The following is a 14,471-nucleotide window of genomic DNA, read 5'->3' as shown; positions in this document are numbered from 1 at the left end:
AGAATGTAAGTTCTGAAACATATCTTGTCTCAAGGGTTTCATATAAGGATACAGGTACAGTCCTTGATTACCATCATAAATTTAATTTCATTAAATTAAGGGCAAAAGAGCATTTGAACAAGCAAAAAGTGTAAAGAACAATCTCAGAATAAAGGATGGTCCTTTGCAATCAATAAAGTTAGCTTTCTGGTAGATAATCACTACACTGTTGTTTCTCATACATCACTGCAGACCTGTGACAATATCCGTAACAAACCAGCTTCCATGAGTTAACTGGCATATGAGAACCACTGCCATTAGAAAACTTTCTACTCAGATGGCTTCAAACTCAAAAGATGACCTTTGGAACCTTTTCGTAGTCTGGGGTAGGACTATCATAATAGGATCCGAACGAGTTAAGATATTCTATGGCTCCTGCAGGCCATGGATAGATGATATTTAAGCAGCAAAAGAGCCAGTGGTAATGTGATATCCATCCAACAACAGAATTTTTCATTGTTTTCTCCTTGAACTATTTTAAGTGGACAAATCAGAAAGTACCTACAACTCTGATCCAAATCTAACTGAAAAGATTCTTTGATTTTTAAAGAACTAATGCAATTGAATGAACATAAGTATACAAGGCTAAATAAACCCTGATTGTCAGAACACTGGACAAGATGGAAGAAAAAGCCACCAGCTGGGTTGGGTATGGTGGCTCACGCCTGTAATCCCAGCATTTTGGGAGGCTGAGGCAGGTGGATTGCTGGAGCTCTGGAGTTCGAGACCAGCCTCAGCAACATGATGAAACCCTGTCTCTACCAAAAATACAAAAAATTAGCTGGGCATGGTGGCACATGCCTGTGGTCTCAGCTATTCAGGAGGCTGAGGTGGGAGGATTGCTTGAGCCTGGGAGGTAGAGGTTGCAGTGATTGTGCAAGCCTAGATCGTGCCACTGCACTCCAACCTGGGTGAGAGCGAGGCCACATCAAAAAAAAAAAAAAAAAAAAAAGCCTCCAGTAAATCATCGTGTTGCATAAGAAACTTACAGATTTTTCAGATTTCTTATTTCTGAACACTGCAATTCTCTGAACAGTTTGATATGTTAACAAACTGGACTGCCTGGACATGTCAAATTCTATCCAAACAGATACTAATGAATCAAGTGTGATGACAGTTTAAGAGACATAATTTAATTTCTGCTATAAAAGCTACCACCTGCATTTATAAACAAGACAATAATTATTCAGTTTAACAACACTTAATGAGTCTCTACTTTGCCTAAATCACCAGGTTAGACGCAGGAAATAGGTGGCTAGACGGGAAGATGTCATTTTCCTCATGGACTTCATGGTTTGGTCAGGAGAGATGATTAAAAATTATTATACAAAGTGTTAAGTGTTATGATAGATGTGCAATAAAATGCTATGGGATGGAATGTCATGCAATTCTCTCAGAGGCAGGGTTCATAGTGCTAACATCCATCAAGAGCAAAGGCACAGAGAAGGGCCTAAAATAACATACAGGGGCCTTAATTACAGAAAAGGCTATGGTGCTCCCTCACATGTATTTCAAAATATAAATAATTCTAAACTATGAATTAAGTGTAAGGAAGTTCAACAAAGATCTAATTTCCTTGATGATGACAGGAAACATCAAATATTCTTTTTCTTCCTCATTGTTTGGTACCTATGTCTGCTTGGTGTTCCAAGCATGTGCTTGATCTACCTTCTGGGTAATCGCACACTACCACAGAAATACAAAAGAATGTGGCACATTTGGGGAAGGGTAAATAATGTGGTACAGTAATAGCACAGAGTACCAAAATGAGAAGCAGCAGAAACTGAGGCTAGAAAGGAAATTTGAGAACACAATGTGAAGAGCTTTCTATGCCATGCTAAGGAAATCAGACTTTTTGAACTCATGTTCCTACCCCTAAATAACCAGGAATAGGTTACTGTGCAATAGGTTTTTTAAATACCTCTATTCAAAAATGAAAGACTTCACTCTGGCCAGGCATGGTGGCTCACACCTATAATCCCAACACTTTGGAGAGCCGAGGTGGGAGGATCACTTGAAGCCAGGAGTTCAAAACTAGCCTGGACAATATAGAGATCCCATCTCATTTTTTTAAAACTCTTTCTTCTAAGCCAGCTTTGCTGATAGTTTATATTTATCAGTGCTGTTTGTTTGGTTAGTGAAAAGAAAAAAATTAAATAAAAAACATAAAAATAACAAAAAGAAGTATTATGAGAAAGTAGTAGTGATTATACCATAATTAGGTGAAAATTATCTTATTTCCAGTTGCCTCATTTTTAACACCTTATTAGTTAAAAATCAAGCCAGTGATAATAATACACCAGTAAACAAATTAATATTAATCTGAAGAAAAGGACTCAAATTGACAAGCAAAAATCTCATAAATTTTAAATAATAAACCAGTAAACAAATTAATATTAATCTGAAGAAAAGGACTCAAACTGACAAGCAAAAATCTCATAAATTATAATTTTAAAATGTGGATGTTGACTACAGGAAAGCAGAATTTATAGGAACTACAATAGAAAGTAAATATCCAGTACAAGGGTAGTAATCCTTACAAATCATAGTTGTAAGGAAAAAGGTGGCAACAACTCATCAAAGTACAGAAAATGTTCCTTCCCTTCCCCTTCCTGAACAGTTCAATCCATTAGTAGGGCCAAGCAAAGTAGGCATGCCCTGTGAAGAGGGCACCATAGAGACTCTTTGTGGGGCTTGAGAAGATGAGGAAGGTGTCATTGCAGGAAGACTACATCAATGGTGGACTGATGTGGTAAGGTGAAGTGCAAACAAAATGAGGGTATTCATGCAGGGAGGTGGCAGCTACAGCCAGGATTTCTGGAAGTCAGAGTTGGGGAGGCAAGGGTATGTCAACAGGGCATTAGCTACATGTGAAGGAACTGGTCAAATAATAAGAGAGATGTTTCTTAATGTTAGCAATTGAGAAGTTAGCAATTGAGAAGTGAAATCATGAAAAGGGAGAAAATTAGAATGAACCCTATGGTATTGGATTAAAATTGAAGGTATTGGTCAGAACTCATGGTTTCAATGGATAAATATATAGACATATATGCATAAATGTGTATACATATTTATGTGTGTATATACATGTATACAAATATTTCCTAGCTCTCTCCATCAAAAGGGCCTTGGAACAGCAATACTGGAATAGCAATGAACACTCCGAGCAAACAGATTTTGGTTCAAGACATGATTCTCCACTAAAAGGAACCATGATGTCTGATTCCAGAGCTCAGGCAGAGAAAGTACAAGATGAAATGGAATGTAATGAGGCATTCAGAAAGTACAAGATATACTACAAATATAAGGAAGGATGATTGAGACTTGTCAAAAAGATACATAAACCAGCTTGAAGGGGATCATACAAATATGGGACCACTTGGCATCAAAATAAATCAAGGATTATAACTGAATAAAATAGGAAAGTATGATTCCATATTGATGCAATAAATGAAATATTGAAAGTCTGATAAGGAATAATATATTTGTATAGTCTCAAAGTGTTCTCAACCTCATGAGAAATGCTATGAATTAGAAATAAAAGAAAAAGTAACCTTGCAGTGGAGAGGCCTGACAGATACCACCTTAATCACGTTATCAAGTTGTATGGGACAAATCAATATCAGGTGCCACCTGATAGGATGCAATGAGAAGATTATGTCTGTATAATTCCTGCTGAAGAAGCAAAACTTCAATAATATCATGAGGAACAATTAAGACTAATGCAAACTGAGGGGCATTCTACAAATTAATTGGCCTGTAATCTTCAAAAGTGTCAAGGTCATAAAAGTCAAGAGAAGACTGAGAAAGTGTTCCACATGGAAAAACACTAAAGAGACATTACAATTAACTGCAATGCATAATTCTGAAGCTGAGCTTTATCCTATCAATAACACTTTTGGGATAATTGGAGAAAATTTGAATGGTCTTTGATTAGAATGTATTAATGTTATCAGGGACTTGAGCATATGTGGATTTTTGTAGCCTCAGGGGGTCCTGGAACCAATGCCCCACAGATAACAACAGATGACTGTATATATAAAATATTAAACAATTATTCATAATGGCTGGAAACTATCTTGCATGGAGGGCATTGGGACAAAGATTTGTGATAAATATTTTTGAAAATAATTTTTTAAGTTGAAAACAGCCATTATCTTAATACTCTCCAAAAGAAAACTCACAGTATGGTATAGTTGACATAGATATAGGGTGTGGTAGACAGGAAGATGGGCCCCCAAAGATGTCCACATCTTAATTCCTGAGACCTGTGCATATGTTGCCTAACATAGTAAGAGACGATGCAGGTGTGATTAAGTTAAAGACTGTGAGATGGGGAGATTATCCTGGATTATTCAGTTGTGCTCCTTAACATTGGAAGAGGAAAGCAGCAGAGGTTCAAGTGAGGAGATGTGAGAAAGATTTGACTTGGCACGGCTGGATTTGAAGATGGAGGAAGAGAGACACGAGCAAAGGCACATAGGTGGCCTCTGGATGCTGGGAAAGGCAAGGAAATGGATTTTCACCTACAGGCTCCAGAAAGGAACACAGTCCTTTAATTTTAGGCCAATGACCTGCAGAACTGTAAGGTAACAAATCAGTGTTGTTTTAAGGCACTGGATTTATGGTAATTTGTTACAGCAGCAATAGAAAACTAAGACATGGGCCTATAAATAGCTGGAAAGAAATTGTGTAATGATTTTAGCAGTCTTTTTTAGGGAAAACAAAACAACTGAGGCAGGAGAGTGAAGCGTAACTGAATTAACAACGTTGTTAACAGTAAGGGCTATGCCTGGATATAGGTGTGTCATATATATGTGTAAGGCCATTATAATACATCAGAATTGCACACATAGCAAAGTTTAGAACAGACTGGGTTGAGTTTCCATTCTATTTTTATCCATCTCCCTGCCACCCAATGATTATTAGATCAATACTTACTTTCTATCCAACCCACAGAAAAGAAACTACTGGAACTATTTAGATAAGAGGGAAAGTATTTTACATACAAAAAGAGTGGTAAAGGCTATACTAATTTAACTATAAATACTAAGCTCATCGCATGGACTGTACAATAGTGAAAGTCTAACAGAATACATTTTACCAAAGAAGGGCTTCATTTTGCATTAAATATGTGAAATGCAGATTTCTGAGGCAAAAATAACTCTTAACTGTGCCAAAAAACAAACAAACAAACAAACACCAAACCTCTGGGTACTCATGTCTTGGCCCTTTCCCTTGCTATGTGAACTTGGACAAATGATCTCACCTTTGAATATCAGATTCCCTGTCATTTTACATTTGAGAGGGTTAACACCATCTCTACAATCTTTTCCTATCTAAAAAAGTATAGTATGTTATTTGTGGAGCCACTGTTATTCTTAGAAAAACAAATAGCCTTAACTCTGCTTTCAGCTCCTTTCAAAAAAATCAGCTTGAATTTATTCAGGGTCCACCTTTCAGGGAGAACATAGTGATTCAAGCATATCATCTCATTAATTTTCAAGACAGGAGAAAGTATTTCTGTTCTGAAAACAGGAATAAGAAAGAAACTGGTACCACTATTAAGTTGGCAGAGTCAAGACCAGAAAACAGTGGTTTTCAAACTCCACACTCAGTATCACATTCTGCCTTTACAACAGAAAGGTCAATCAGGTAAATAAACTACCCTTAAAGGGAAAGGGGAAGGAGTATAGGGTTGAAAGCTAATATTAATATACTTTCCCCTTCATATCACATAGGTAAAGGATAAATGTAACATTGAGGGGCAGGCACTTGGGGCTGGAGACCAAATAATTATCGCTCCCTAGAGGCCTTATTAGACTTAGCACTGCTTCAGGGAATCTAGGGAGAAAAGAGTGTTCTAGGTGACCTCCCACTGATTTGAGTAGCCTCCCAAGTTTGAGAAGTCAGAAGTAGGAGTCAGCCAGGTGAAGTGGCTCATGTCTATAAGCCCAGCACTTTGGGAGGCCCAGGTGGGAGGATCGCTTGTGGGCCAGGAATTCTAAGCCAGCCTGGTGAACATAGTGAGACCCCCATCTCTACAACATAGAAAAAATTAGTCAGGCATGGTGGTGTGCACCCGTAGTCCCAGCTATTCAGGAGGCTGAGGTGGGAGAATCACTTAAGCCACTGCACTACAGCCTGGGCAACAGAAGGAGACCCTGTCAAAAAAAGAGAGAGAGAGAGAGAGAGACCTGCCAGCCCTGGAAAATGGCTGATTTCAGCCAAATTTGGGCAAAGTTATATATTAGTATTTTCAATAATGTGCCAGGGAAAAAGAAATGACACTGTCTACATCTAGGCACAGCTCTTCCTGTCAAAAACAACATTAAATTTAATTTGGATTCACTCTGCTGCTTCTGTTATTTGTTTCCCCTAAAATAGATTGCAAAGATCACCAGAGGATTTTATTCTAGCTACCTATAGGTCATATCTATGTCAGCTATGCCATGCTGTGCTGATATAGGAAAACATCTTTACCTTTAGGATCATGCATTTCATAACACACCATGGATACAGAGGGCCTCAGGAAGGGAGGAGGACACATTGCCCTTCTCTCAATGGTGGATTAAGGACTCTTAGAAGAGAATCATAGCAGGCCTATCTGTGGATCACAAAGCCTTTAAGTTGCCATGGCTATTAATAAGTCCCAAAGACAGGCACGGAAACTATAACCCAATGAAAAGGTAGATCTTCCAGGGAAAAAAAGATATTAATCTTTTTCTTTTCATTTTAATCTGAAACAAAGCAATGGTACAAAGAAAACCAAGTGCCGAATGGAGAGAAGGGGTCAAAATATCACACAGCACTGATAACCAGAAAGACAAAGGAAAACTTTGTCCTCTGGCTATATATTTTTAAAAGCATCCACATTAAGGCTCTGAATTATTTCATGGGTCCATATTCCTGGTCACATGTAACCCAAAATAGAACATTACACAACTGTTGTTCAGGAGCCTTTGAAAATTTTACATAATCTTTCTAACGATCACCTTATAACTGCATTTGCTGGGAAGATGAAAAGGGGAAAAAATAAAAGACTGAAAAGGGAGGGAAGTGAAAATTTGTTAAAAGAAAAAATTTCACAGATGGACACATCTGTGACAGACTGGATTAAGAAAATGTGGCACATATACACCATGGAATACTATGCAGCCATCAAAAAGGATGAGTTTGCGTCCTTTGTAGGGACATGGATGCAGCTGGAAACCATCATTCTTAGCAAACTATCACAAGAAGAGAAAACCAAACACCGCATGTTCTCACTCATAGGTGGGAACTGAACAATGAGATCACTTGGACTCGGGAAGGGGAACATCACACACTGGGGCCTATCATGGGGAGGGGGGAGGAGGGAGGGATTGCATTGGGGAGTTATACATGATATAAACGTTATGCACATGTACCCTAGAACTTAAAGTATAATAAAAAATAAAAAAAGAAAAAAAAAAAAAAAAAAAAAGAAAAAAAAAAAAAAAAAAAAATTCTTTTGTCAACTTCCAGGCTTCCAACTCATTAATAGTACTTAACCTATCAGTGTAAATGTATGCACACCCAAAATAAGCAGAACTAGCTTGGCCTTAGGGTAAACGCCATGGGTGTCTATTAGAATGACTCTTGCCAATACAACCAATGTACTACTAGTATTGGAACTTTAATATCTACTACAGACACCACAGAAATAAGATCTAATACTATGGGAGCTGTAAGAAAAGGAAACCTAATTCTGCCTGGAAGAGACAGGAGGACACATTCCTCTACATTCACTTCCTGGCCTGTCTAAAAAGATCATCATGAGAAGTATTTATTACTACCATGAATTAGTTTTAGGTAATGAGACACAGGAGAGGTGATACAGGACAGGCAAAACCCTTGTCCTCAGGGAGTTTGCATTCCAGGGAAGGAAAAAGACTGGAATATGGCTAAATGCAAAGACTCTGGAGCTAGACTTCCTGCATTTGAACCCTGGATCCATGTTTATTTACTGTGCAACCTTAGACAATTTACTTAATCTCTCTCTGCCTCAAAGTCCTTGTTTGTGAAATGGGAATAATAATGATGAGTGTCTACTTCATAAGGTTATTATGAGAATAACATAAATTAATATGCATAAAGGTTTTGTACCTAGTACAAAGTAATGCTATTTAAGTGTTAGCTATTATAATGACTCTTGCCAATACAACTACTATGAGTACTGGGACTTCAATCCCCCCTGCCAACACCAAAATGTAAGAATCAATGCTATGGGAGCCGTTAGAAAGGGACACTTGGCCACATGTGGTGGCTCACGCCTGTAATCCCAGTACTTTGGGAGGCTGAGGTATGTGAATCACTTGAGCCCAGGAGTTGAAGACCAGCCTGGGCAACATGGCAAAACCCCATTTCCAAAAGAGATACAAAAATTAGTCAGGCATGGTGGCACATGCCTGTTGAGGTGGGATAATCACTTGAGCCTGGGAAGTCAAGGCTGCAGTGAGCCATGATTGCACCACTATACTCCAGCCTGGGTGACAAAGTGAGACGCTGTCTCAAAATAAATAAATAAATAAATAAGAAAAGGACACCTAATTCTGCTTGGAAGTGGCATGGGATCTATTTCAGTGAAAGTTTCACAGAGAGGTCCTGAAGGATAAACAGGAGTGGGTTAGGCCCAACATATGAGAGAAAGCATTCCAGAAAGAAGGGTGGCAATATGAGGGAACGTGTCACCTTCCAATGTTGGAGAAGGCTGCAGTGCATGCTCTGCACAGGAGAAAAGCCTGGTGAGGTAGAGAGGAGCCACATAAGACACCTTGCCACACTGGGAGCCACTGAAGAAATCTAAACAAGAAAACAATATGACCATATTTACATTTCAGAAAGATCATTATGGCTGCAAAGAGAGAGAGAAACTGTCAGGGGAGAAGGCGAGGGCTAAGACTAAAAGAAAAAAAACAGATTAGAAGGATATTTTAATGATCTACCTGACAAATTATGTGGGCCAAAACTAAGGAAGTGATAATAAGGATAAAGCAGCAGGGGGAGTGAATTGGAGAAATAATTGGGAAGGAGAAGTGGACTTAGTGACTAACTGAATGTGAAGGATGAGAAAGAGTCCAGGATGATGCCCCAGTTTCTGAGTCAGGCACCTGAGTGAATGGTGGTGTCATCAAACAAGACCAAGACTATAGATGAGAAGGCAGGTACTCAGGGCTAAGATTACATGGGATTGGACATTGGATATGCCATGTTTACAATACTGGGGAATCTTTGTGTTGAATAAACATTTGTATTTATGAGATCTAAAATATTAACAGCGCTTTCAGTGCAGTGGGATTACACTTTCCTATAATTTTTCCAAATACTTCTCAATGAGCATAAATTATACAATTGGATAAGAAAGATATAATACTTGAATATTCAATTTTAAATAACAAATAGCTAGTTACTTCTGATCCTGCCTTGCCCAACTTACTGTTGAGTTAATGGGTGCAGCACACCAACATGGCACATGTATACATATGTAACAAACCTGCACATTGTGCACGTGTACCCTAGAACATAATGTATAATAAAAAGTATATATCTTGAAGACAGAGTCAGGAAAACCAGTGCCAGCACTGAAACTGAGACCTGGCCATGTTTTTGCTTTTTAAAGCAGCCAGAGTTCTAGTACCTTTTACTGTGTGGCCCTTTCTGACCACCACCATCAATTCCTCTTTGTGTTTATATCAAGTCAGAAATTACAGCTCCTGGTATATATTAGGAAGCCATTGTGCCAGACTCTGAAAATAGGGCATATTAACTATTTCCACTGTGACAAATGATCACAAACAGTGGCTTTAAACAACCCCAATGATTACCTTACAGCTCTGGAGGTTAGAAGTCAAAAATTAAGTACTAGAAAAGCTTCAGGGGAGAGAAGGTTTTCTTACTGTTTTTGTTTTCCAGATTCTAGAGACTACCTGCATTCTTGGCTTGTGGCACCTTCCTATATCTTCAAAGAGCATCACTCCAACCTCTGGATCCATCATCACATCTCCCTTTTCTGACTCGCACCTGTGTCCCTTTTATAAGGACCCTTGTGATTGCAATGGGCCTGCCTGAATGATCCAGGATAATCTCCTCATCTCAAAGACCATAACTTAATCACATCTGCAAGTCCATTTTGCCATGAACAGTGTCATAGTCACAGGTTCTGGGGATTAAAATGTGGACATCCTGGGGGGCCTATTCTGTCTAGTCTACTGCTGGTAGTATTTGTCAGATTTCTTCACTATAAAGTTACAATTCTTTTCCATTCCACATTATTTTCTTTGTAAGTGAATCATTAACACCCAGTGGAAAGTTCCAGCATATAAAGAAGATATATATACAAACAAACATTCACAAATAAAATATGGAATTCTTCTGTAAGGAAGACTTGTCTCTTCTACCCTACTTATTTATTCAATCGTTTATTTCTATTAGTATTGACTCATGGATAAAAGAGAAAAGGGTGGGATTAGTACACAAGAGCATAGACAGAGGGGAAATGGTTAATTCCTTTATTCATTCATTCAGCAAATATGTATTGAGCAACTCACGTGTGTAAGAAATGGTTGCAGGTGCTGAGATTAAAGCAGTAAACGAGTCGAACAAGATGCCTGGCCTCTTGGAGCTTCTATTCCAGTGAAAGGGGATAGAAAATAAATAAAGAAGGAAAATATCTAATAGTTGAAGGGATGAGTCTTACGCAGAGAAGTAAATTGGGATGGTGTGACAGTAGACAGTATACAGGTGGCCACTTTAGATTGGATGGTCAAAGGAAACCTCTCAGAGGAGAGGATATTTAAGTAAAGATCTAGACAACAAGAGTCAGCCACATAAAGACCATGAACAAAAAACATTTTAAACAACAGTACAAAGGCCTTTCAGGGAATCCTTCTTCCTTTGAGAATGAACAGACAAAAACAAAAGCAACTAGCACGGAAAGCAGTAATGGAAATACATTGAAAAACACTATTTCTTATTGAATACAGAAACATGACTTCAATGAGCCAGGAAGACAAAGCCAAGTAAGACAAGATGAGGAAAGATATAAATTATGTTGGTCGAGGAAACTAAAGGAAACTAAACCAATGTGATAAACAAAATGTACATTAAAGGGAGCAAAGAGAGGATTTGACACAGTATAGAGCAAAAAACAATAAATAGAAGGAAAATAGATAAATTATAACAGATATGGAAGGCACTACTACAACTAATACCCCCAAAATGGAATCAGACTAAATATCTAATATCAAGACATAGTTTGTACCACAGAATGGCTTATACTATCCAGCTATTATAACTACAAGTCTTTATTGACATCAAAATATTCAAAATCTAATAAGAAAAACAGGGAGGTACAGACATGATATATAGTATAACAAAACAGTAAGCACTTCCATTTACTGAGTATTTACCATATGCCAGGAACTTAACTATCTTACAAACATTTTATTTAATCCACAGAACAATCCCATACAGTGATATTACTTTATTTTATAGATGAGGAAATAGACTCATAGGAGTTAAGGCACTTTCCAAATTTCACACAGCTAGTAAGTAGCAGAGTTCAAATGAAATCTATATTTGGCAGACTTCAGAGCTTCACCCTTAACCACACTACTATAACCAGATCACATTCAATAAGTAAAACCTTAGTTACATTTAAAAATGTACCAGAAGACTAGAGTGAAAATACATCAAGCTGTTAATAGAGGTTATCTTATATGATTATTTACCCTGCATATATATAATTTTCCATTTTTCTAAGTGTTCTATAATAAATATGTATTATAATAATATAATCTATAATATAATGTACTACAATACATATTTATTATAGATAAATAATTATATATATTTAATATATAAATAAATAACTTTATATTTATAAAGTTATAAATATATAAATACATATTTATTATAATTATTTACCTATAATAAATACGTATTACTTGTTGAGTCCAAACAAACAAAAAATGGTGGAGGGAGAAAACAAACAACTTTTAGTCTGGGACTCAGAAAAAATTTAGACTCGAGCTATAAATGAAAGGTCTTCAGTATGTAGGCAAGGACTGAAATAATTGCGGTAGATGAGATTGCACAGGAAGAATGTAATATGAACAGCAACACTCAAGAAGAGAAACTGGAGTAGCAATTATTCTCCCCAAGAACAGATACACTTTCTATGACCTGGAAAATTCCTCCAAATATATAAAACATGCAACATTACTAACAAGTTCATATCCTTTGTATGAAAGCATGCAACTCTTCAGTTATAGGAACAAATATGGTGATAAATTTCACGTGCATCTACCATAAGATCTTATGACAATAATAATGGATAACCAAAACCTACAGAATTTCTAAACCAAAATAATTCCAATGTATAAAAAGTAACTGGTCTCAGAATTTCATGTGTTACCCTCTTATTATTTTTATTGGCTAGGTCTCCTAGCCAAAGATTTGGCTTACAATTATTGCCACGCTTATTTCACTGATGATAAAACCCTCACAAGTTTTTAATCTTCAAAAACACAGAACAAATACCTTCATTGAAAGTGAGAAAACCAAATTATGATAAATTAATAAAAAGACTTATCTCCAATGGCTGATCACCTTGTTAAATTTGTTTTATATGAAGTTAATCACATATGTGTTTCTTTACATACATTATGGTAATGTACTATGTGCTTAGGCTTAAAAATATAATTTTAGACTTTTAAAACAAAAGGAAGACTTCCATCTTCCAATTCTTACATTTTACAGATAAGGACGCCGTTTGACAAATAGTAAAGGCTAAATATTTTAAACATGAAATGACCTGATTCCCAGTCCTGTATTCCCTTGACATTCTACACCATGAAGACATGATTATACATTATGTCAGTACAAAAGTCTGGGCTTATTCCTAGAATCTATACTAAATTCAATTAGCCTATTTTACAGTTTTAAAGATTGTCACTTAATATTAAATTACTTAACTATAAGTAAGAGTTAACTGTGGGAAACAAAAGAAAACTAACCATTTTACTGAATAAAATCACCAGCCAGTAATTGTTGAAAAATGCTACAACTTCTACAGGTATTTACTGAAAGCTTATTGGTGCAAAATCCTGCATTATGTACAATACAGGATATAAAAATACACTAGATGCAGCCAGTTACTCTCTGAAAGGGCTCCCTTAGGCATAACCAAATAAAGGCTCAAATTACTTCAATGCAGAACCAAACATGATAAAATTCATTGCAGTGGTAAAGCAGTTCAGAGGCAAGAAGCTCTCCTGATCATGTGATTGGATTGATCAGATGAGGCTTTATGCAGGGTATGGAATTCAATATGGGTCTTGCGGAACAAGTAGGATTTTAATAGTCATAAACAGGAAAGGATAGTCTAGGTGACATTATCGGATTAACAATTTTAAAGGATCATTCTGACTAGAGTGCGAAGAATCCAGTTGGTTGCCAAACGTTGTAAAATTTATACCTAAGTATTTCACGAATGCATTCCCTTTCATTCATTCCCACTGCCATCACCCTTGTTCAGACTCTTCATTTCTTTCTTTGACTACTACTACTGGTCTCCTAATTTTCCCATCCTCCTTCCCCAAATAATCCACACAGCCACCAAAGTGATCTTTCTAGCAATATAAGGCAGATCACATCACTTTTTCGTTTGTAAGTTTCAGTAGATCTCTGCAGTCTGTGAAGTATGTATACTCCTTAGCATAAACATAAACATAAAATGCTTCTTAACTTGGTCCATACCTCCCTCTCCTAACTCATCTCCAGCCTTTTCTTACTTTGCTCCTTATCATTACAATTAATAATCATCTGATTTTGATTATAGCTCTGTGAATGCATCATGCTTTTTCATGTCTTCATGCATAGTACTGTAATGTGAGGTTAACACTGGATGTTATCCTAAAATTAAGATACAGCTATAGAATAATTTGAAAGTGAAAAGGCAACATGGCTATATTTGAATTCTGAAAAGAGAACTCTAATTAGAACCCAGAGAAAATTGAACTAACCCATTGGTTATTGCAGGATGTCAGACAAAAGATGAGAGTAGCTTGAACTAAGATGGTGGTAGTGGAGTGGAGATGGAGAGAAGTAAAGGAAACATGACTTCACTCATAAAGCCTGCCCTGACCCCCCTGCCCCCACAAGACCAGGTATATATATGTGTTATACACATTCAGTAGCACCCCATATGTCCTTTCAACAGCACTTAAGAAACACAATTATTTGTGTGTATTCCCCACTACACAGAAAACCATGTATTATCATTCACTGCTATATCCCTAGCACCCTACCCAGTAATGGTGAATAATATTTGTTAAAATGATAAAAATATGATTGTGCAGATTTGGTATTCTTTCTCCTGTGTTGGAAATACCAGGCAATATTTTATACTG

At 37.0% G+C, this 14,471-nt stretch overlaps 1 protein-coding gene across 3 annotated transcripts in view; it reads right to left on the bottom strand.

Annotated features, from left to right (window-relative positions):
- KLHL13 (kelch like family member 13) overlaps positions 1-14,471 on the bottom strand; it is a 215,659-nt gene that overhangs the window by 105,293 nt on the left and 95,895 nt on the right. The window lies entirely within an intron of this gene.

The sequence above is a fragment of the Trachypithecus francoisi genome, unplaced genomic scaffold, assembly GCF_009764315.1.
Source record: "Trachypithecus francoisi isolate TF-2019V2 unplaced genomic scaffold, Tfra_2.0 Lachesis_group6, whole genome shotgun sequence".
Lineage (NCBI taxonomy): Eukaryota > Metazoa > Chordata > Mammalia > Primates > Cercopithecidae > Trachypithecus > Trachypithecus francoisi.
Note: the sequence above shows the minus strand (reverse complement) of the source record. Positions and strands in the feature narration are given on the sequence as shown.